We start from the raw sequence: 16,703 nt of genomic DNA on the forward strand, positions 1-16,703 counted from the left end.
GTAAGAGGCTTCTTCGCCTGAAGTAGATATTAATGCTACATTCCTTGGATTAACAACCTCCTTGGTTGTAACCAAGTAAAAACCTTCTGGCTCTTTCTTTCTGCTTTTTACTTACTGCTTTAATTTTATACAAGTGTACTGTTGAGAGTTCGAGAAAGGGTTGTCTTATTTTTACAGGTTATCCAACCCCCCTTCTAACCGGCCGCAACGGTCCTACAGCCTTTAGCTACAAGACGTGTTTTATATCTTTTTATATTACCGTTTGAATCCCGTTTGGTTTTAAAAAACCACTTACAACTAATAGTTTTTACACCTTTTGGTAATAGGACAAGTTCCTAAACTTTATTGTCTTACATTCTTATACTCCTCATTCATTGCCTCGATCCACTTTTGAGAATTTGAATCTTGCATGGCTTGATGAAAGTTGATCGGATCATCCTCTGCCATACCATCATTTTCCTCATATTCTTGGAGTAGTACTATGTAATCATCCGAAATAGCACTTTGCCTTTCTCTAGTGGATCTACGTAAAAGCACTTGTTTTTCAGACATTGGTTCATGAGGTTGTTGAGTTTGTTCTTCTCGGAGGTGATTAATAATGTCTTGTTGTTCTTGTATTGCATCCTGATCACTGATAGGAATAAAATTCCGATTATTATCAGCAGCAATCATAGAAATATAAACCATTTCCTCTTGAAGAGTAGTGAGAATACATTCCTCCTCAAAGACAAGGTATGCTATTTTATTCTTCCCCCCAAACTCAATATCCTTAAAGAACGTTCCAGTTCTCGTCTCAAAGATGATTTTTATTTTGGGATCATAAAACTTATAGCCCTGTGATCGCCAGAATATCTAATAAAGTAGCTACTTATTGTTTTGGAGTCCAGTTTCTTTTCATATGGCCGATACGGTCTAGCCTCAGCTAGACATCCCCAAATATGAAAATGTTTGAGACTTGGCTTTTGTCTTGTACAAAGATCAAATGGTGTTTTAGTAGCTGTTTTAGTGGGCACTCGTAAGTTGCTGTCTTTAATGCTTCTCCCTAGAGTGACTCTAGTAAAATTGAATGACTAACGTACTCCTTACCATATCCTTAATAGTTCGATTTTGTTGTTCAGCTACACCATTCATGCTTGGTGAGCCTAGCATGGTGTATTGTGGGACGATTCCACACTCCTCTAGGTATTGAGCAAAAGGGTTTGGACGTTGCTCACCTGAACCGTCATATCTACCGTAGTATTCTCCACCACGATCAGATTTGACTTTCTTAATTCTTTTGTTGAGTTGATTCTCGACTTTAACTTTAAATGATTTGAAAACATCCCATGTTTGAGCCTTTTCATAAATAAGAAATATGTATACATATCTAGAATAATCATCAATGAATAATACAAAATATTATTGACCATTCCAAAAAGGTGTTGGAAATAGTCCACAAACATCTGTATGTATCAATTCTAATACTTCCGTAGCTCTATGTGCGCCCTCTTTGTTTCTTTTGGTCTGTTTGCCCTTAATGCATTCAACACAAACATTTAGGTCTGTAAAATCAATGGAGTGTAAAATTCCATCCGATACAAGTTGTTCAACTCTATTTCTAGAGATGTGTCCTAAACGTTTGTGCTATAAGGCACTTGGGTTTTCATTATTAAATTTACGCTTAGTACCACATAATTCTACATTTAGGGTTTCAATATAAGAAGCATTTATATCAGACATATATAGATTGTCATAAATTATAAGTGATCCAGTTCCAATACCAGTAGAATTAATAGATAAACTGAACTGACAATTTCTAAACGAACAATAATAACTTAGATTGTCCAAATGAGAAGCATAAATCAAATTCCGTCAAAATGACGGTACAACAAGAGTATCTATTAAGTCTAAATAATAACAAGTGCTTAACAACAATCTAAAATGTCCTATTGCTTCCACTTCAACCGACTTGCCATCACCTACATAAATGAATCTTTCAGCATCACTTGGCTTTCGGCAGTTCATGCAACCCTGCATTGAAACACTTATGTTAGTAGTGACATTTTAGTCTAACCTAGGGGTGTAAATGAGTCAAGCCGCTTGCGAGCAGCTTGGTTAAAGCTCGACTCGAGTTGGTAGTTGACCGAGCTCGAGCCGGCTCGTTTTATATTCGAACCAATCTTGAGCCCATTTAATACTGCCTCGAAGGCTCGTCAAGCCTGTTCGAACTCGACTAATTTAATATTCTAATATTTAAAATAATTACTACTTTAAAATTAAATAATAAGTTAAAAAGGGCAGCCCGGTGCACGAAGCTCCCGCCATGCGGGGTCCCGGGGAAGGATCCATTGTACGCAGCCTTACCCTATTTTTTGCAAGAGACTGTTTCCAGGAAAATTAAATAATAAGTTGAGGAGGTGTTTGTGGCTAGAGTGTTTCATTAGGTTGTTAAAGGTTGAAGGTTCGAATCCTAGCTTGCGCACCTATTTTTACATTTAAATTCACTGTTTTCGAGTCGAGCCGAGCTCGAGCTCAAATTCAGAAACTCGCTCGAGCTCGAGCTCAAATTCAGAAACTCGCTCGAGCTCGAGCCGAGCCTCTTTAATTTTCTCGAGCTCAAGCTGACCCAAGTTCAAGCTCGGCTCGGCTTATTTGCAACCCTAGTCTAACCACCAAGTGTTTCTAGGTACTGAAGCTAAATTTACTTTAGAAGAGACCAAATTTAGAAATGTATCCTTTTTCGTACGCCATGCATGGTATTGAGGACATTCTTTCTTGACATGATCAAGCTTGTTACAGAAGAAACAATCTTTCTTGTCATGATCCTGCTTTTGTTTCTTCACATAAGGACCTTTAGTAGCCTCATTCTTTCTTTTCTTGCCCTTATCTTTAGTGGTGCTTGCCAAATAGGCACTTTCAGCCTTGTTTTGCTTCAACTTCTTTTCCTCAGTAAGAAATAAGCTCATTAATAGTCCATTTCTCCCTTTGACAGTTATAATTGATCTGGAATTGACTGAATTCGTTCGGAAGATATAAGCACTAAATGCAGAAGCATGTCGTTCGACAATTCAAGGTTAAGTGCCTTCAACTTTGATGCAAAGCGGGAAAACTTCATGATATATTCCCGAACATTTCCCTTACCTTTACTTCATGGAAATCAAGCTTTTCAGAATTTTGCTTGTTTCCGCCTCGCTTCTCAATCTCCTCGAGATATTCCTTAGCTTTGGTGACACTATTAGACACCGCACCCCTAAAAGTCTCAAGTATTCCGCGCTTGATGATCATAAGACTCATGCGGTTAGAGCGATCCCACTTCTCATATCTAGCCATCTGTTCAGAAGAACTAGAATCTATAGGAGCAGTGGGTTGTTCTATCCTAATCGCAAGATCTAGATCTATACAACCAAGAACAATAAGAATGTTTTCCTTCCAATCATTAAAATTTGTACTATTAAGGATCGATATTGAACTTAAGTTAGTAGAAATAGTAGCAACATTTGCTAAAAGAAACACAAGAATTATAACATAAATAACATACTCATTTGGAATCAATTGATGATAAATCCCATCTAAAGATACCTAGTGCAACAACAATATCAAGTCTTTAGACAGTAATATGATTTGCAAGTGGTACTCTTGTTATAATAATGAATGACAAATAATAAACCTATCTTTGGATTGATTTATTATATGCATGAAACATAACAAATAAACTTGATAATTGTTACATGTTTATTATCATAAGTAAATGTATAATTTGTTAAATATAAATATTTCTTTAGACCTATTAATACTTACATAAATATACATATTTACACTTTATTTAATACCTCAATAATATCTTAATATTTCAAATAAAATTAAATTTAAATAATAGAGGTCACTTTGGTGGCATATAATTCAAATTTAATTTAATTTAAAATAATAAATATTAATAGAACCCATATAATCTAATTAAATTAATATTATAAAATGATTTAATTAAATTATTTTATTGAAATAATTAAATTTAATGGAGTATCAGTAAAGGGGATAAAATAAGGACAATTATGTCAAATGGGCGGTTACTTTTTGTTTTTTAATAATTTTTTAAAATTCAAAATTATGAAAGTGACATAATACAAAAACTATCATTTCCTCTCAAACCACGTAACAAAACGTGGTTTTGTTTTTTGTTTTTCTTTAAATAAAAAACTTTTATGAAGAAACTGTTTGCCCGTTTTTTCGCCTTCGCCGCACTCCTCCACTCCACGCGAACCGTAAAAACCGCGGTTGTCGACCATGATAGCCAACCGACAACATACTGGGGTAGTCGCCGACCCTTTCCAGTGTTGGACCCCGGTCACCTTTGGCCCGCGTGGCCGCCGACATCCGTAGAAACAACTAGAGGCGGCCACAACCAACTCGCCGACCACGGACACATCTCTGACTAACTGTAATGCTTTCTTCTACCTCAGAAAACTACCTCCAGCATGAAGCTGGTCGCCAGTGGCCCACTGTTGGTCACCGGTACTCGCGATGAGTAGAAAACGTGAGAAGCAGCGTTTAGCGTGTTGCCGGCCATCTTGGACGTCTTCGCCGACCTAGGAACACGATTGCAAGTAGCCTCCCGCGACGCTTTCCCTGCTCCGGTGGAAGTTGTGATGTTGTCATAATTTCTCCGGCCTGTCGCGATATTGTTCATAGTTTTCGGGAGCACAACGACGAAAATCGCGATGATAAAATAAAATTGCAGCATGATATAAGAACTAAAACTGAGATTGCACAAAGACAACTTTGTACTCAAAATTAAAAAAAATGTTTCCCTAAGAATTTGGAATAGAAGACTCTAATACCAATTGATGGAAAAATGAGTTGATTAGTCTCATAAAGTCTTTCAATCTTGCATACTTGATAAATAGGTTAGAAAACACAACATCTAACTTTAACCCTTTATTATATATCAAAATCTGAGTTTGAGTATTAGTGCTAACTGCACAAACAGTTTTGTCTTATACCGACAAAGGGTGTTGGTCACTTCGACAAGGAGGGGAAAGGAGAGTGGAAAGAAAAAGAATATGAGTAACACTCGTTCGAAGGAGGTGTTGCCAATGATGGATAGGGTTTTGTAGGATGCAGGACTCAGATGGGAACTTTCTTGAACTCGGATAGAATGTTGCCAGCTTGGGGGAGGTAGATTGGGCAAGTGGCTTGGTGTTTGCTGAAGGTAATCGCTTGTGAAGGATGTGCTCACAAAAGAAGGAAGAGCTCGCAATGGAGTTATGTGCATCTGAGGATTCACAATGAAGGATGAGCTTGTGGCTCGCTTGTGGGTGAAGGAGCTTGCTCGCATACAAAGAATGAGCTCTCATATTGGGGGTTTAGCAAACGAAGGATGAACTCACTGCTCTCTCACGGATGAAGAACAAGCTTGGACGAAGGACTAGCAAGCACACTTTATGCGGGTTTAGTCGTTTAGGTGCCTCTCTCGCATTGTTTGGCAAATAAGAATGAAAAAGTTCATGCATGCCGACTGTCATGGGATGAGATTTTAAATTCTGCCTACCATAAGCTATATCCTTGTCACTGACGGTCATTCTCTTTTTAGGTTTCACCTTCCTATTAAATTTCTTATGTTTTGATCACTTCGGCTACATGATTTTGTAAGACACATATGTTGTTTGAATAGTCCATTAGCTTGGCACATCTTCTAGCCAATATAGTGGTAGGTTTGTTGGTAGATCTAATTTGAATTTTGCAGCTGAGTTCTAGCATTTTTAACAATTCACAGTTTGGAAGACCATGTGGAAATATAGTGCTGTATTTTCTAATAGACAATGAAATGGACATAGTGTTTGTTCTTTTTGTCCTTGTTTGGTACAGTTGGAGACATGGTATCACTAATAACAAACTACAGAAAAAATTAAATGAATCAAGTGCTTATTGCTCATACACAACTATTTATTGCTCCATGTTATCTGATGAAAGTACAAAAAAACAATCCGCATCCATTCTCCGCTTCATGTATATTATGTGCCTGAAGATTCTGAAATCTTTTAAACAATTAACTGTGACTGCATGAAGAACCTTGTATGACCTGCCTTGGTGTTTGGGGGAAAGATTTCAAGTTGTTAGCTGATCTTCTATGTAGCTGATCCTTTTAATTCTTAAATGTCAGAATCTCTTTCTGGATATAGATGTACCAATACTCTAAATTCTACAAAACATGGGAGTTAAGGAGGATAGTAGCTATCATATTGTGTTTTAGGAAGTGTTGTTATCACTGGAACATGAATATTTAATCAAAACTGTAGAAACTCTATTTGCTATGTTTCTCTAAGCTAAAATTACAATACACAGTCTTAAATATGCATCTTCTAGTATTTCATCGCAGAATCATTCTGTTCTCAAACTAGGCTATGTTTAGTTGGGATGGTGGAAAGGATAGGGAAAGGAATTCAAACAACAACAACAACAACCAAGCCTTATCCCACTAGGTGGGATCGGCTATATGGATCCTTTTACGCTATTGAGCTCTATCTTCTACTATATCATCATCTATACTTAAATAATTTTTATCTTATTTTATTGTTACTAATCAAGTTTTTTTTGATATTCCTCTTTCTCGTTTGATATGCGTGTTTGTTATAGTTTCACATCGTCTAATTAGACCATTTATTGGTTGTTTAAGTTCATGCCTGTACCATCTTAAACATATCTCTCGGAGTTTTTCCTCAATAGATGCAACTCCGACTTTCTTTCTAATGCTTTCATTTCTTATTTTGTCCATTCTCGTATGTCCACACATCCATTTTAACATCCTCATCTCTGCAACTCTCATCTTTTTCTCATGTGCTCGAGTCATAGCCCAATATTTAGCTCCATATAACATAACAGATCTAACTGTGATTTTGTAGAATTTACTTTTAACTTTTAGAGGTACTTTACGATCACATAAAATACCTGACGTTTTCTTTCATTTCAACCATCATGCTTGTATTTTATGTAAGACATTTCTCTCAATCCCTTCATCATTTTGCAAAAATGATCCTAAATATCTAAAGTTCTCAGTTTCGGGCAACTCATCATCTCCTATTTTAATAATATCTCATTATATTTAATATTGCTAAACTTAAATTTCATATTTTCTGTCTTTATTCTACTAAGCCTAAAACTTTTTCTTTCTAGTGTTTCCCATCAAGATTCTAGTTTAGCATTTACTCCTTCATGTGTTTCATCTACTAAAATAATATAATTTGCAAACAACATGCAACACGATGCTATGTCTTAAATGTGTGCAGAAAAAAGATAGGGACTTAGAGTTGATCCTTGATGTAACTCTATCTTTATTAGAAATATTTCAGTTACTCCGCTTGAAGTCTTTACTCTAGTCGTTATATTCTCGTACATATCCTTAATTAGTTTAATATATGTTATGCTAACACCTCTCTTTTCTAGAATTCTCCATATAATTTCTCTTGGGACCTATCATGAACTTTTTCTAAGTCAATGAATATTATGCGTAGATCTTGTTTTTGCACTTATATTTTTCAATTAATTGTCTAATAAGATGTATAGCTTCTGTTGTCGACCTTCCATGCATGAACCCAAATTGATTTTTGATCACCGTGGTCTCTTTCTGTAATCTTTTTTCTATTACTTTCCCTAAAGTTTCATGATATGATTCATTAGTTTAATACCTGTATAGTTTACACAATTTTGTATGTCTCCCTTGTTCTTATATAAAAGAACTAGAGTACTTATCCTATCAAACATTTTTTTATTTTTAATATCATGTTAAATAATTTTGTAAATCATTCAATACCTTGTTTCCCTAGACACTTTTATACCTCTATCGGAATATCATCTGGTCTAACAACTTTTCTATTGTACATCCCACTTAAAGTTTTTTTACTTTTGAAGTTTGAATTTTACGATAAAAATTTAAATTTCTATGCTTATTTGACCTGCTTACATTACCTAAGTTAAGTTGATCACCTAAACCTTTATTAAAAAGTTGATAAAAATACCTCTTCCACTGTTCTTTTATTTCTCTTTACTAGTTCCCAAATACATTCATCTTTAATACATTTTATTTGGATAAGATCTCTTGTCTTCCTTTCTCTCACTCTAACTATTCTATAAATGTTTCTTTCCCCTTTTTTTGTATCCAATTTTTGATATAATCGTTCAAAAGTTTCATTCTTTGCTTCATTCACTACTCTCTTAGCTTCTTTATTAGCTATTGTATATTTTTTAAAGTTTTTTTCGTTTTTACAAATATATAATTTCTTATAATTTATTCTTTTTTCCTTCACTTTCTCATGTACTTTCTCATTCCACCACCAAGATTCCTACTTAGTAGTGCATGCCCCTTTGACTCACCAAGTACTTTCTTAGCTACTATTTTCAACTTTGATACCATCTTTTTCCATGTTATATTAGAATCACCGTATATTTCACCTAATACTTGTACTGCTACTTTCTCCTTAAATATATTTTACTTCCCATCCTTTAACTTTCACCACTTAATTTTAAGTGTCGTATATATTTTCTTTCTATTGATACTATATTTAAAGCATATATCCAACACTACTAACCTACGTTGAGTAGTTAAACTTTCTCCAGAGATGACCTTGCGATCTTTACAGATCTTTCTATCCTTCTTCCTAAGCATAAGAAAGTAAATTTGCGATTAATTATTCCCACTTTTGAACGTGACCAAGTGTTCTTCTCTTTTCTTAAAAAACGTATTAGCTAATACAAGGTCATATGTTATCGCGAAATCTAATACAGTTTTCCATTCCTCATTTCTCGTTCCAAATCTATAACCCCATGTACACTCTCATATTCTTCATTTTTCACTCTGACATGCTCATTTAGATCATTTCCTATTAAAATTATTTCATCTGGTAGAATGTTTTGTAATATTTTATCCAAGTCGTCCCAAAACCTTGGTTTGATAGCTTCATCTATTCCTACTTGCGGTGTATATATGCTAATTATGTACATAGTTTCTTTTACTGCTATTATCTTAAAGGATATAATTCTATCATTTTTCTAAATACTTTTATAATTTTATCCTTTAACGAACTATCTACAACAATACCCACTCCATTTATTGCTTTACTCTTTCCTGTGTATCATAACTTAAAACCCGAGTTCTCTATCAGTTTTGCCTTCTCGCCTATCCATTTTGTCTCTTGTACACACAAAATATTAATTGTTCTCCGAATCATCGTATCTACTACCTCCAATGATTTACCAGCGCGAGTTTCTATGTTCTATGTTCCAAATCTTAGATTATTAGTTTTTCTATTATATTTGTTCTTATCCAACCCATGATGTGAGAACTCTTGCCTATTTAACACTACACCCAAGTTCTCATGGAGATGTAGTGGTCATTGCCAATACGTTACAGTCCAACCGTGCAACGTGAACTCTTACATATTTAGCACTACACCCGAGTTCTGGAGATGTAGCGGTTCTTGCCGAGACATTACAGTCGGATCCTGCAACGCATTCCTTTCGGGGAACAACCTAGCATTAGCAAAATAGTTTAATGGATTCATTCATTAAATGTTTGTCATAATTTTAATACTGTCTGACAACCTAATGCAACCCTCCTTTATCTGGGATTGGGACTGGCTATGACTGCGTCACAGGCAGAATTGGAAAGGAATTCAAAAGGAAAAAAAAATCCTTAGGGAAAGACAACAAAAGGGGAAGAGAAAAGAAAAAGATCTGTAGTGCAGGGAGGAAAAGGAAAAAAAAAAAAGAAGAGAAAACAAGGTCATGGCCTTGTGAGGTTGCCTCATGGGGCCGCCATGATTGGCCACGTGTACGACCTCGCGGGGCCGTTGTGCGCAGCTACGTCAGTGACCTCAAGGGAGCTACTTCATGGGGCTACCGATTGCGGTCACTTGAGGCCAGTTGTGAATAGGAGAAATTTGGCTTGAATGGTGGGAATTACTTTTTGCCCGATTTGGATGGAAGAAAAAATGATATGCTAATGGATTTATAAATCCGTTGGTCCATTAAGTAATCAAAAGAAAGAAAAATAATCCATTCTTTTTTACAAAGTAAATAAGGGAAAAAAAAGTTCGCCCTGGAAATCTTTCCACTTGTTTGTTTCCGTCCTCCCAAGTTAAAAGGGCATAAATGTTTCCCTTTGGTTGATTTAAACTTGAGTACAAGCTTCTAAGAACCAACAATCATTGATATGTTCAGTCTCCCATAGTCCCATGTGCTTGTGTTCCTTTCCCTTCCTTTTCTACTTTTATCCAACCCAAGTAGACAAGTCAGAAATGCTAATTTATGGTCTCATAGAAAATGATGTGTTCTGTTTTCAACGTCAGTGGTCTCAGAAATGTCCATCAAGCTTGCATAAAAAATATGGTAATAAACTGAGTTGCATGTTTATAGGTTGAAAACCATCCATTGAGGTGCACAGCTCCTATTGAGCATGCTGTAGTTCAGCCATACCATGCATAGGAACATCTTCTAAGTATGTAGGAACATCTTCTAAGTCATACTTAAAGCTAATCTGAAATTCCTTTTTTTTTAGATTGGTTTCTCTTTCTATATCCATTTTTTTTCTTACATTTCTAGCAGATCTGTACTTCTCTTCAAGCAAGGGAAACTGAATCTTCTACTGTATTTAAGACTTCCTTTTTGTCTGGATATAAAAATTTCTCTCTTATCATGAACATTTTTTTTCCTGATTCAAGACTAAAATTCAAAATTCTTGCCTTTGAACCAACCAGCTCCTTTTGTTGGTCATCATGATAACTCTGTAGGTAACTACAAAATCTGCAGTTATCTATAGAAAAGCAAATTGTCCTTCATCCATCTCCTCCCTAACCACAACAACAAATGAAACTTGCCCTTTTCGAGATGCTCATGTTTTTTGAGCTTCTCAGAAGTCAAGCTTAGTAGAAGGAAATTGCGCTTCTGTTTTGTGGTTCTGATCCTTAAGCTTCCCTAATGAAGTTTGGAATACTTTTCCTCTTATTGTAGGTGCAACTCTCTCAGGATTTTTTAATATCTAAGGTAAACCTTGTAAGTGAGAAAATTTTCCAGTGGCAAGGCATCGTTCATTAGTAAACCTTTTAAGTGGGTACTTTAATTTGTCAGCTTTGTTATAATGTAATATTGATTGTCTATATTTGTCAACATATACTTGTGTTTGCATTCGACCACTTTTTATCAGCTGTTTTTCTTCGACCTTCTAGGGCAATAACAGCTAATTTTGGGCCAACGTTACTTCATGTCAGGTTGGTTTAACAAAATTTCAAGAATCTTATAGTGGGAGGCTGGGAACTTTTATCTGATGAGGAGCATAACTAATATGGACAATGTAAGTCCACAGGAGGAAGTTTCAGTTTTAAACCCCAAATTGTTATATTTATATTCCTAGGCGTTTTAAATGAGGATGTTAAGAATCAAATGAAGAGAAAGTAGCATGGCAAAGGGATTTATCGGTGCCATGCAAAAGTTAAGATATTTGGTCAATAAAATTTGAGAACTCAAGTTTTACTGTAGTGTGCTAGAACGGTTAACAGAAATAGCATAGGTGTTTGTTTAACTCAGGTTTTTGTATCAGCTAAGTTACTTCCACCTGCGTTTAAAGTTGCATTTGGTAAACTGGTCTTAAAATTGAATGTAAATACCTTGTTTGTTAAAAAAAAGTTAATCCTGAAATAAATAAATTGACTAATATTATGGATCGTTTAAGCTATTAATTCAATATTTTCTCTGTAACACTCAAGTTGTGTCATGGAAAATTATGGTTTTATTCTTTACAGGGGTTTTCTCAGTAACCTATGATCCCTGCAAGCTTCATGAAGCATGATGCTGCCCCGTAGCACAGACGGTGGGCGCATGACGTCTCTGATGTAATGGCCAAGGGTCGATTCTCAGGAACTGACGATCTGGGGTTTATTCCACCATGCGCCTGACACTTGTGTACCGTCTATATCCGTGTGGTCGGCACTAGGGGGCCGTTAATGTAGCGGATCTACATTTCATAAAGCATGATGCTAATCAATGAATTTTATTATTTCTCATAAATCTCATGTGGCTGAAAAATAAAACTCCAGACCAAGTATTGACAAACTCCAGGACTATGTTTTAATGCTTGCCTGCTCTAGCATTTCATTTGGTGCATTTACTCGTTTGCTGTGGCCTCGTCATTCACTGGAATCATGTGAACCTTCTGAAATAAATGTGCATGATTACTCCATTATGGAATTACCGCTACTAGAGTAAAATGTCCAATACTAAACCCTTCAATGCTGTGTCTTATAAAGCTTCATTAGCACAAATTCTATTGCTTCTATTTTAATGTTTTTTAAAATCATCGTTTGTAGTATGTAGTTTCATATACTGATGTACTCAGTTAGAGACATGAAATTTTGATATATATGTATATAATAATCTAATATATATATAAAATTGTAGTATTTTTAATATACTATGATATAATACGTTTACATATTGTAATCTTTTAAGCATTTATGCTGGTGAAATTTTAGAACTGAAGATTGTATGATGTAACTATCCTTTATAATTCTGTTAAGGGATTCAATTTATGTCCTTCGTAAGTCTATTGTGGTCACACCAATCCTACTGATCATCAACCATTACTTGTGCACTTCTATACACTGTCATGTGGTATCATTTATGATCATATCTGTAACCATTTCTGTACATGATTTCTCAGTCATATTTATTATTGTTGTGTTAACATGCAGTTCACATCCAAGGCAGGATGCTTATATTGGCGACCAACTCATCTTCAATGCAGAGATTTTGTTTGGTGGATGCACTTCACTGGCTGCTCAGAGCTCCACCAGAAAATACATGAGAGGCAAGTTGATTTATAAGATTGATAAAATTATTGTTGAATCATACATGGAGATGAAGAAACAAACACTACAGCAACTCAACAAACTGTTGCAGGAAAAGAAAAAAACGGTGATCATTTTGAACAAACCAATAAATACAGTCCAAACAAGAAAGACTGGCAATGTTTTTGCAAAGCCTAGACAAAGCCCATCTTCACTTAAACATGGCTGGACACTTGAGTCCACATGGTTGCGTCTTTCTTCTTGTCTCTTCGGCTCCAACTCATGGTTCTATTGGTGTAATCTTCCATAGGTCAAGGTTGACCAAGTTGACTAAGCACGAATGAACTCGAGCTTGTGTTTCAATGTTTGACAATATGTGAGATAGAAGTTAAGTATGCCATGGAGGACTAGATACTTGATTAGGAAAAGTCCTAACTAGAGGTTAGATAAGGTAAATTCCTAAACTTAAGGGTTAGGAAAGGGGAAGTCCAACAGAAAGGTTGACAAGAGAAAAATCCATTTAGGTTAAGGAGAATTGGATACTTGATTAAGAAAAGTCCTAACTAGAGGCTAGATAAGATTAATTCCTAAGCTTGAGGGTTAGGAAAGGGGAAGTCCAACAGAAAGGTTGACAAGAGAAAAATTCATTTAGGTTAAGGAGAATTGGATACTTGGTGTGAAAGTCCTAGCGGGGTTAGGCAATTCCTAGTTGAGGTTAGACGGGTGGAAGTCTATGAGTGACTAGTTCTAACTACGGTTAGGCAAAAGAAAGTCTAAGTGGGTCAAGGAGGACCACATGTTGGCAAAGGAAAATCCTAACTGAGGTTAGGCAGGACGGAAGTCTATCGAGTGACCAGTCCTAACTGCGGTTAGGCAAAAGAAAATCCAAATGCGTTAAGGAGGACCGCACGTTGGCAAAAGAAAGTCTGAAACTGAGGTTCGGTAGGGTGGAAGTCTATCGAGTGTGTTAGGACCAAAAGAAATTTAGATATCTTTACAATGATATGATATTGTTCACTTTGGGCCTAAGTCCTTATGATTTTGTTTTTGGGTTCTATCAAAAAGACCTCATACTAATGGAGATAAACCTATTATCTTTCCCATATATTTTCAATGTGGGACTTTGCTTGCAACTTTGCAACCCAACAATCCCCCCTCAAACGAAGGACCACAGACTTTCCACGTCATATTCTCGACCCACCAGGTCTTCCTGCTCCTCAGTCCATCCGACCTACTAGGACTTCCTTGCCTAGCTGCAATTAGGACTTCCTGCCTAGTGTCTGATCCTCTTGATTTGGACACGGGAGCCCTCACTTCCTTTGTTCGAGTCAATATTTTACTCACATGACTCAATTAGACCATAGCTCTTGTGCACAGTCGGCGGTTATACCTTTTGGGAGTCCGAGCTTTGATACCAATTGTTAGGATTAAAAGAAATTTAGATATCTCCACAATGACATGATATTGTCCACTTTAGGCTTAAACCCTCATGATTTTATTTTTGAGTTCTACCTAGAATACAACATACTAATGGAGATATCTTTCTCTTATAAATCCATGATCTTTCCCATGTATTTTCAATGTGGGACTTTATTTTCAACCTTGCAACCCAACAGAGTGACTAGTTGTGGTTAGGAAAGGGAAATCCAAGTGGGTCAAGGAGGACCACACGTTATTAAAAGAAAACTCTAACTGAGATTAGGAAGGGTGGAAATCTACCTAGTAACTAGTCCTAACTGGAGGCTTGACAAGAGGAAAATCCAAGTGGGTCAAGGAGGATTGCACTTGGTAATTGCAAGTCCAACAGGAAGTTGACAAAGAGAAAGTCCGAGTGGGTCACGGAGGACCCAATACTTAGTGAAGAAGTTCTGACAGGTTAAGGTTGACTAGATGCTAGGTAATGGGAAGTCCCAACAGGTCACGGTTGACCGGATATTGGGAAAGTGAACCCTAGATTCGATCAAGTGGTTAGGGTTGGACAATCAATTAGGGTAATCAGTTGGATTTAAGCTTAATCAATTATAGGAGTTGCCTAATCGATTAAGAGGCATTCTCGCGTGAGAATAAGGCTGGGAATTGATTAGCCTAATCAATTAAGCCTTCACGAATCGATTGGGCTAATCAATTTGGGGCATTTGTCGCGAGAAACACAGAAGGTTGGGGAATCGATTGGCTAATCGATTAAGATCCTGTTAATCGACTGGGTTAATTGATTAAGGCTTTTAACGAGAGAATAGAAAAGTTGGGAATCGATTGGGTAATCAATTGAGGCCTTGCTAATCGATTGATATGGCTCACCAATCGATTAAGAGTTAAAAAAAGAGCTCTTCTGTAGTTGAACGGTCGAATTCTATGTGACAATCGATTGCAAAGAAAAGCGAATCGATTGGGAGCTGAAAAATGGTTCGAACAATTTCGATATAAAGGGGAGTTCGTCTGGGGTTTTCGCCGTCGATGCTTGGGATGTTAGGAAGAAGTGTTGCTGCATTTCTAACCGATCAAGAGACATTTCCACGCAACAAGAGAGTAAGCTAAGCAATATTTCATTATTGTAAATCGTTTTCGATTTCCTTTGTATTTGCTTGTGCGTTTCTTCTTGTATTTCTCGTGTTGAGATTGTATGAGGTTTCATCTCCGGAAAGGAGTTTTTCATAGTGCATCTGGCAGTGAGGAGAGTGAACCTTTGGATTAGTCACCTCAAGAAGGTGAATACCAAATAAAATGAAAGTGTTAACGTTGTGGAGTCTTCGCTTCGACTTCGAGTATCATAAATCATCATCAAAGAAACAAATGAAGCTACTCACCCTCTGATTCTCTACGTGTCCTAATAGATTGGTCTTGTTGACCTGTTCGGAAGAAGACTGTTTGTTGGATATCAAGTTTCTCGAGTCAGATATAAGGAATTGAGTGAGAGGAATTGATATATTGTGTCCGCAACTAAAGTTCTCGTGGTATGGGTTTATTGGGCTTATATGCTTACTAACAAGTAATCCTTTCTGAATATCAGTAGCAAATTATAAAAGGACAGAATCTATTTGGAGGGGCTCACGCATTTTATATTAGGTTAGCAAGATTATAAACTCGATCTTTTGAAGTACAAACATGTCTACTCTATAGGTTGGTTAGTCATTCACATAGTGTTGTAATTGTGCACGACAGTATAGGAATGCACATGTGATATGGAACATTGGGTGTTTTGCCCTTTCTCTTCTTCAATGAACCGAGGCCATCCCTAGTGATGCTATGTAAACCAACACTTCTCTAAAGACTAGGTTGGAGATTTTTGGAATCAACCATTACTCGCAGGCATATTTTCTCATGGTGTTATGTTGGATGAGGAAGACAAAGAAGTTTTCTCGTATAGATGTTCGAAGGCACACTTCAACATGTTTAGGCACATTCAGTTTCTCTAATTTGTATATAATATGGTCAGGGGCTGATATGGCCTTTCCTTCAATTTCTCTAAAATACTCTCTGTAAAAGATGAAATCTTTCATCTTGACGGCCCCCTCATGACTGCTCCATACTATTGAGAGGGAGTAAATTAGGAAATCAAAGTTAGCTATCACATGAGAGGATAATTATGTAAATAACACCTTAAATAACACCTTGAATAAGTTGTCATGGAATTTTTAGACTTAGCAATACACTTTATAACAATCATATCCATGAGTCTTGTTGAGAATAGTATGTTCTCTATTTTATATTGACCTTTGTACTATATAAGTTGAAATTACAGAATTACCATACAAATTAGCATTTTTACTGCAATATGTACATTATATATTTATTATATCTGATATTATTGTCTAAACTAGTATAAAGATGCTAATTTCTTTTAGTTTATACCATGTTGTAGTGTATTCTCAAAATAAAACAATAAAATTTAATATA

General features: G+C 36.1%; 1 protein-coding gene across 7 annotated transcripts in view; it reads left to right on the forward strand.

Moving 5' to 3' along the window:
- LOC121970327 overlaps positions 1–16,703 on the forward strand; it is a 44,049-nt gene that overhangs the window by 21,607 nt on the left and 5,739 nt on the right. For 2 of the 7 annotated variants that reach the window (XM_042520952.1, XM_042520957.1), the window contains 3 exons: positions 11,235–11,317; positions 11,766–11,968; positions 12,714–12,829. The gene's annotated coding sequence lies outside the window, so the exon portion shown is untranslated. The remainder of the gene's footprint in view (positions 1–11,234; positions 11,318–11,765; positions 11,969–12,713; positions 12,830–16,703) is intronic. The other 5 variants (XM_042520953.1, XM_042520955.1, XM_042520956.1 and 2 more) reach the window with 3 other exon arrangements.

Source organism: Zingiber officinale, chromosome 4A, assembly GCF_018446385.1.
Source record: "Zingiber officinale cultivar Zhangliang chromosome 4A, Zo_v1.1, whole genome shotgun sequence".
Lineage (NCBI taxonomy): Eukaryota > Viridiplantae > Streptophyta > Magnoliopsida > Zingiberales > Zingiberaceae > Zingiber > Zingiber officinale.